Source organism: Styela clava, chromosome 2, assembly GCF_964204865.1.
Source record: "Styela clava chromosome 2, kaStyClav1.hap1.2, whole genome shotgun sequence".
Classification (NCBI taxonomy): Eukaryota; Metazoa; Chordata; class Ascidiacea; order Stolidobranchia; family Styelidae; genus Styela; species Styela clava.
In genome coordinates, this window is record NC_135251.1 from 28,720,598 (window position 1) to 28,728,097 (window position 7,500).

At 55.3% G+C, this 7,500-nt stretch overlaps 1 pseudogene; it reads left to right on the top strand.

The window, feature by feature from the left end:
- The first annotated feature begins 6,317 nt into the window (after positions 1-6,317).
- The window catches only part of LOC144420334 (small subunit ribosomal RNA), a 1,504-nt pseudogene continuing 321 nt past the window's right edge, over positions 6,318-7,500 (top strand).

Genomic DNA, 7,500 nt, shown 5'->3' on the forward strand with positions numbered 1-7,500 from the left:
CTAGGTAAGGCATGTCAGAGCGAAAGACAGTAATTTCGAATGAGCCAAGAAAGAGCGGTGCGGGGCCGGTCGGAGCGCACCCTTTTCTCGGTGGCTGGCGGGCGAGAGAGTGCTGCGTCGCCGGCATCGGCGTCGAAAGAAGCCGAGCCGAAAAAAGTTAAAGTAAAAACGTGCAAGCATACTAACCTAACCCTAGGTAAGGCATGTCAGAGCGAAAGACAGTAATTTCGAATGAGCCAAGAAAGAGCGGTGCGGGCGGGTCGGAGCGCACCCTTTTCTCGGTGGCTGGCGGGCGAGAGAGTGCTGCGTCGCCGGCATCGGCGTCGAAAGAAGCCGAGCCGAAAAAAGTTAAAGTACAAACGTGCAAGCATACTAACCTAACCCTAGGTAAGGCATGTCAGAGCGAAAGACAGTAATTTCGAATGAGCCAAGAAAGAGCGGTGCGGGGCCGGTCGGAGCGCACCCTTTTCTCGGTGGCTGGCGGGCGAGAGAGTGCTGCGTCGCCGGCATCGGCGTCGAAAGAAGCCGAGCCGAAAAAAGTTAAAGTACAAACGTGCAAGCATACTAACCTAACCCTAGGTAAGGCATGTCAGAGCGAAAGACAGTAATTTCGAATGAGCCAAGAAAGAGCGGTGCGGGGCCGGTCGGAGCGCACCCTTTTCTCGGTGGCTGGCGGGCGAGAGAGTGCTGCGTCGCCGGCATCGGCGTCGAAAGAAGCCGAGCCGAAAAAAGTTAAAGTACAAACGTGCAAGCATACTAACCTAACCCTAGGTAAGGCATGTCAGAGCGAAAGACAGTAATTTCGAATGAGCCAAGAAAGAGCGGTGCGGGGCCGGTCGGAGCGCACCCTTTTCTCGGTGGCTGGCGGGCGAGAGAGTGCTGCGTCGCCGGCATCGGCGTCGAAAGAAGCCGAGCCGAAAAAAGTTAAAGTACAAACGTGCAAGCATACTAACCTAACCCTAGGTAAGGCATGTCAGAGCGAAAGACAGTAAACTCGAATGAGCCAAGAAAGAGCGGTGCGGGGCCGGTCGGAGCGCACCCTTTTCTCGGTGGCTGGCGGGCGAGAGAGTGCTGCGTCGCCGGCATCGGCGTCGAAAGAAGCCGAGCCGAAAAAAGTTAAAGTACAAACGTGCAAGCATACTAACCTAACCCTAGGTAAGGCATGTCAGAGCGAAAGACAGTAATTTCGAATGAGCCAAGAAAGAGCGGTGCGGGGCCGGTCGGAGCGCACCCTTTTCTCGGTGGCTGGCGGGCGAGAGAGTGCTGTGTCGCCGGCATCGGCGTCGAAAGAAGCCGAGCCGAAAAAAGTTAAAGTACAAACGTGCAAGCATACTAACCTAACCCTAGGTAAGGCATGTCAGAGCGAAAGACAGTAAACTCGAATGAGCCAAGAAAGAGCGGTGCGGGGCCGGTCGGAGCGCACCCTTTTCTCGGTGGCTGGCGGGCGAGAGAGTGCTGCGACGCCGGCATCGGCGTCGAAAGAAGCCGAGCCGAAAAAACTTAAAGTACAAACGTGCAAGCATACTAACCTAACCCTAGGTAAGGCATGTCAGAGCAAAAGACAGTAAACTCGAATGAGCCAAGAAAGAGCGGCGTACGGTGCGGGGCCGGTCGGAGCGCACCCTTTTCTCGGTGGCTGGCGGGCGAGAGAGTGCTGCGTCGCCGGCATCGGCGTCGAAAAAAGCCGAGCCGAAAAAAGTTAAAGTACAAACGTGCAAGCATACTAACCTAACCCTAGGTAAGGCATGTCAGAGCGAAAGACAGTAAACTCGAATGAGCCAAGAAAGAGCGGCGTACGGTGCGGGGCCGGTCGGAGCGCACCCTTTTCTCGGTGGCTGGCGGGCGAGAGAGTGCTGCGTCGCCGGCATCGGCGTCGAAAGAAGCCGAGCCGAAAAAAGTTAAAGTACAAACGTGCAAGCATACTAACCTAACCCTAGGTAAGGCATGTCAGAGCGAAAGACAGTAAACTCGAATGAGCCAAGAAAGAGCGGCGTACGGTGCGGGGCCGGTCGGAGCGCACCCTTTTCTCGGTGGCTGGCGGGCGAGAGAGTGCTGCGTCGCCGGCATCGGCGTCGAAAGAAGCCGAGCCGAAAAAAGTTAAAGTACAAACGTGCAAGCATACTAACCTAACCCTAGGTAAGGCATGTCAGAGCGAAAGACAGTAAACTCGAATGAGCCAAGAAAGAGCGGCGTACGGTGCGGGGCCGGTCGGAGCGCACCCTTTTCTCGGTGGCTGGCGGGCGAGAGAGTGCTGCGTCGCCGGCATCGGCGTCGAAAGAAGCCGAGCCGAAAAAAGTTAAAGTACAAACGTGCAAGCATACTAACCTAGCCCTAGGTAAGGCATGTCAGAGCGAAAGACAGTAAACTCGAATGAGCCAAGTAGAGCGGCGTACGGTGCGGGGCCGGTCGGAGCGCACCCTTTTCTCGGTGGCTGGCGGGCGAGAGAGTGCTGCGTCGCCAGCATCGGCGTCGAAAGAAGCCGAGCCGAAAAAAGTTAAAGTACAAACGTGCAAGCATACTAACCTAACCCTAGGTAAGGCATGTCAGAGCGAAAGACAGTAAACTCGAATGAGCCAAGAAAGAGCGGTGCGGGGCCGGTCGGAGCGCACCCTTTTCTCGGTGGCTGGCGGGCGAGAGAGTGCTGCGTCGCCGGCATCGGCGTCGAAAGAAGCCGAGCCGAAAAAAGTTAAAGTACAAACGTGCAAGCATACTAACCTAACCCTAGGTAAGGCATGTCAGAGCGAAAGACAGTAATTTCAAATGAGCCAAGAAAGAGCGGTGCGGGGCCGGTCGGAGCGCACCCTTTTCTCGGTGGCTGGCGGGCGAGAGAGTGCTGCGTCGCCGGCATCGGCGTCGAATGAAACCGAGCCGAAAAAAGTTAAAGTACAAACGTGCAAGCATACTAACCTAACCCTAGGTAAGGCATGTCAGAGCGAAAGACAGTAATTTCGAATGAGCCAAGAAAGAGCGGTGCGGGGCCGGTCGGAGCGCACCCTTTTCTCGGTTGCTGGCGGGCGAGAGAGTGCTGCGTCGCGGGCATCGGCGTCGAAAGAAGCCGAGCCGAAAAAAGTTAAAGTACAAACGTGCAAGCATACTAACCTAACCCTAGGTAAGGCATGTCAGAGCGAAAGACAGTAATTTCGAATGAGCCAAGAAAGAGCGGTGCGGGGCCGGTCGGAGCGCACCCTTTTCTCGGTGGCTGGCGGGCGAGAGAGTGCTGCGTCGCCGGCATCGGCGTCGAAAGAAGCCGAGCCGAAAAAAGTTAAAGTACAAACGTGCAAGCATACTAACCTAACCCTAGGTAAGGCATGTCAGAGCGAAAGACAGTAATTTCGAATGAGCCAAGAAAGAGCGGTGCGGGGCCGGTCGGAGCGCACCCTTTTCTCGGTGGCTGGCGGGCGAGAGAGTGCTGCGTCGCCGGCATCGGCGTCGAAAGAAGCCGAGCCGAAAAAAGTTAAAGTACAAACGTGCAAGCATACTAACCTAACCCTAGGTAAGGCATGTCAGAGCGAAAGACAGTAATTTCGAATGAGCCAAGAAAGAGCGGTGCGGGCCGGTCGGAGCGCACCCTTTTCTCGGTGGCTGGCGGGCGAGAGAGTGCTGCGTCGCCGGCATCGGCGTCGAAAGAAGCCGAGCCGAAAAAAGTTAAAGTACAAACGTGCAAGCATACTAACCTAACCCTAGGTAAGGCATGTCAGAGCGAAAGACAGTAATTTCGAATGAGCCAAGAAAGAGCGGTGCGGGGCCGGTCGGAGCGCACCCTTTTCTCGGTGGCTGGCGGGCGAGAGAGTGCTGCGTCGCCGGCATCGGCGTCGAAAGAAGCCGAGCCGAAAAAAGTTAAAGTACAAACGTGCAAGCATACTAACCTAACCCTAGGTAAGGCATGTCAGAGCGAAAGACAGTAATTTCGAATGAGCCAAGAAAGAGCGGTGCGGGGCCGGTCGGAGCGCACCCTTTTCTCGGTGGCTGGCGGGCGAGAGAGTGCTGCGTCGCCGGCATCGTCGTCGAAAGAAGCCGAGCCGAAAAAAGTTAAAGTACAAACGTGCAAGCATACTAACCTAACCCTAGGTAAGGCATGTCAGAGCGAAAGACAGTAATTTCGAATGAGCCAAGAAAGAGCGGTGCGGGGCCGGTCGGAGCGCACCCTTTTCTCGGTGGCTGGCGGGCGAGAGAGTGCTGCGTCGCCGGCATCGGCGTCGAAAGAAGCCGAGCCAAAAAAAGTTAAAGTACAAACGTGCAAGCATACTAACCTAACCCTAGGTAAGGCATGTCAGAGCGAAAGACAGTAATTTCGAATGAGCCAAGAAAGAGCGGTGCGGGGCCGGTCGGAGCGCACCCTTTTCTCGGTGGCTGGCGGGCGAGAGAGTGCTGCGTCGCCGGCATCGGCGTCGAAAGAAGCCGAGCCGAAAAAAGTTAAAGTACAAACGTGCAAGCATACTAACCTAACCCTAGGTAAGGCATGTCAGAGCGAAAGACAGTAATTTCGAATGAGCCAAGAAAGAGCGGTGCGGGGCCGGTCGGAGCGCACCCTTTTCTCGGTGGCTGGCGGGCGAGAGAGTGCTGCGTCGCCGGCATCGGCGTCGAAAGAAGCCGAGCCGAAAAAAGTTAAAGTACAAACGTGCAAGCATACTAACCTAACCCTAGGTAAGGCATGTCAGAGCGAAAGACAGTAATTTCGAATGAGCCAAGAAAGAGCGGTGCGGGGCCGGTCGGAGCGCACCCTTTTCTCGGTGGCTGGCGGGCGAGAGAGTGCTGCGTCGCCGGCATCGGCGTCGAAAGAAGCCGAGCCGAAAAAAGTTAAAGTACAAACGTGCAAGCATACTAACCTAACCCTAGGTAAGGCATGTCAGAGCGAAAGACAGTAAACTCGAATGAGCCAAGAAAGAGCGGCGTACGGTGCGGGGCCGGTCGGAGCGCACCCTTTTCTCGGTGGCTGGCGGGCGAGAGAGTGCTGCGTCGCCGGCATCGGCGTCGAAAAAAGCCGAGCCGAAAAAAGTTAAAGTACAAACGTGCAAGCATACTAACCTAACCCTAGGTAAGGCATGTCAGAGCGAAAGACAGTAAACTCGAATGAGCCAAGAAAGAGCGGCGTACGGTGCGGGGCCGGTCGGAGCGCACCCTTTTCTCGGTGGCTGGCGGGCGAGAGAGTGCTGCGTCGCCGGCATCGGCGTCGAAAGAAGCCGAGCCGAAAAAAGTTAAAGTACAAACGTGCAAGCATACTAACCTAACCCTAGGTAAGGCATGTCAGAGCGAAAGACAGTAAACTCGAATGAGCCAAGAAAGAGCGGCGTACGGTGCGGGGCCGGTCGGAGCGCACCCTTTTCTCGGTGGCTGGCGGGCGAGAGAGTGCTGCGTCGCCGGCATCGGCGTCGAAAGAAGCCGAGCCGAAAAAAGGTAAAGTACAAACGTGCAAGCATACTAACCTAACCCTAGGTAAGGCATGTCAGAGCGAAAGACAGTAAACTCGAATGAGCCAAGAAAGAGCGGCGTACGGTGCGGGGCCGGTCGGAGCGCACCCTTTTCTCGGTGGCTGGCGGGCGAGAGAGTGCTGCGTCGCCGGCATCGGCGTCGAAAGAAGCCGAGCCGAAAAAAGTTAAAGTACAAACGTGCAAGCATACTAACCTAACCCTAGGTAAGGCATGTCAGAGCGAAAGACAGTAAACTCGAATGAGCCAAGAAAGTGCGGCGTACGGTGCGGGGCCGGTCGGAGCGCACCCTTTTCTCGGTGGCTGGCGGGCGAGAGAGTGTTGCGTCGCCGGCATCGGCGTCGAAAGAAGCCGAGCCGAAAAAAGTTAAAGTACAAACGTGCAAGCATACTAACCTAACCCTAGGTAAGGCATGTCAGAGCGAAAGACAGTAAACTCGAATGAGCCAAGAAAGAGCGGCGTACGGTGCGGGGCCGGACGGAGCGCACCCTTTTCTCGGTGGCTGGCGGGCGAGAGAGTGCTGCGTCGCCGGCATCGGCGTCGAAAGAAGCCGAGCCGAAAAAAGTTAAAGTACAAACGTGCAAGCATACTAACCTAACCCTAGGTAAGGCATGTCAGAGCGAAAGACAGTAAACTCGAATGAGCCAAGAAAGAGCGGCGTACGGTGCGGGGCCGGTCGGAGCGCACCCTTTTCTCGCTGGCTGGCGGGCGAGAGAGTGTTGCGTCGCCGGCATCGGCGTCGAAAGAAGCCGAGCCGAAAAAAGTTAAAAGTACAAACGTGCAAGCATACTAACCTAACCCTAGGTAAGGCATGTCAGAGCGAAAGACAGTAAACTCGAATGAGCCAAGAAAGAGCGGCGTACGGTGCGGGGCCGGTCGGAGCGCACCCTTTTCTCGGTAGCTGGCGGGCGAGAGAGTGCTGCGTCGCCGGCATTGGCGTCGAAAGAAGCCGAGCCGAAAAAAGTTAAAGTACAAACGTGCAAGCCTGAGAAACGGCTACCACATCCAAGGAAGGCAGCAGGCGCGCAAATTACCCATTCCCGACACGGGGAGGTAGTGACGAAAAATAACAATACAGGACTCTAACGAGGCCCTGTAATTGGAATGAGTACATCCTAAAACTCTTAACGAGTATCCATTGGAGGGCAAGTCTGGTGCCAGCAGCCGCGGTAATTCCAGCTCCAACAGTGTATGCTAAAGTTGTTGCGGTTGAAAAGCTCGTAGATGGATTTTGGGCGAGCGCCGCCGGTCCGTCGCAAGGCGTGTCACTGGTTGCGATCGCCTCACCTTCGGTTCTCCGTCGGTGCTCTTGACTGAGTGTCGGCGGTGGCCGATAAGTTTACTTTGAAAAAATTAGAGTGTTCAAAGCAGGCTGTTCGCCTGCATAGTGTTGCATGGAATAATGGAATAGGACCTCGGTTCTATTTTGTTGGTTTTCGGAGCACGAGGTAATGATTAAGAGAGACAGACGGGGGCGTCCGTACTCTGCCGTTAGAGGTGAAATTCTTGGATCGGCGGAAGACGAACTACTGCGAAAGCATTCGCCAAGAATGTTTTCTTTAATCAAGAGCGAAAGTCAGAGGTTCGAAGACGATCAGATACCGTCCTAGTTCTGACTATAAACGATGCCAACTAGCGATCGGGAGGCGTTACCATGACGACCTTTCCGGCAGCTTCCGGGAAACCAAAGTCTTTGGGTTCCGGGGGAAGTATGGTTGCAAAGCTGAAACTTAAAGGAATTGACGGAAGGGCACCACCAGGAGTGGAGCCTGCGGCTTAATTTGACTCAACACGGGGAAACTCACCCGGCCCGGACACAGGTAGGATTGACAGATTGAGAGCTCTTTCTTGATTCTGTGGGTGGTGGTGCATGGCCGTTCTTAGTTGGTGGAGCGATTTGTCTGGTTAATTCCGATAACGAACGAGACTCTGGCATGCTAAATAGTTACGCGACCTTCTCGGTCGGCGTCTAACTTCTTAGAGGGACTAGTGGCGTTTAGCCACACGAGATTGAGCAATAACAGGTCTGTGATGCCCTTAGATGTCCGGGGCCGCACGCGCGCTACACTGAGTG